Consider the following 301-nt stretch of genomic DNA (forward strand, 5'->3'; position numbering starts at 1 on the left):
GTTTCCCTCACCTTTCTTTCCCTTTTCCCTTTCTATCTCCATTTCGCTCGATTTTTTCCTCTCTGAATCACCTCCATTCCTCCTTGTTTTCCTCACATTCACTCTCTCTCAATCTCTATCTCCCTTTCCTTCTATTATCTTCCTTCTCTCTCTCCCTCTCCACCTCTTCCCACTATTACACGATTCCCTTCCTTTTCCAACGAATAATAAAATCTAACACGTTTTCTAGAAGGTAATGGAATGCGCACGTGTGGATCCGGAAGACTTTTGACGAAAAAAAATAGTTACTCCCTAATTCGTT

The sequence above is a fragment of the Penaeus monodon genome, chromosome 29 (assembly GCF_015228065.2).
Source record: "Penaeus monodon isolate SGIC_2016 chromosome 29, NSTDA_Pmon_1, whole genome shotgun sequence".
In the NCBI taxonomy this organism is placed as follows: Eukaryota; Metazoa; Arthropoda; class Malacostraca; order Decapoda; family Penaeidae; genus Penaeus; species Penaeus monodon.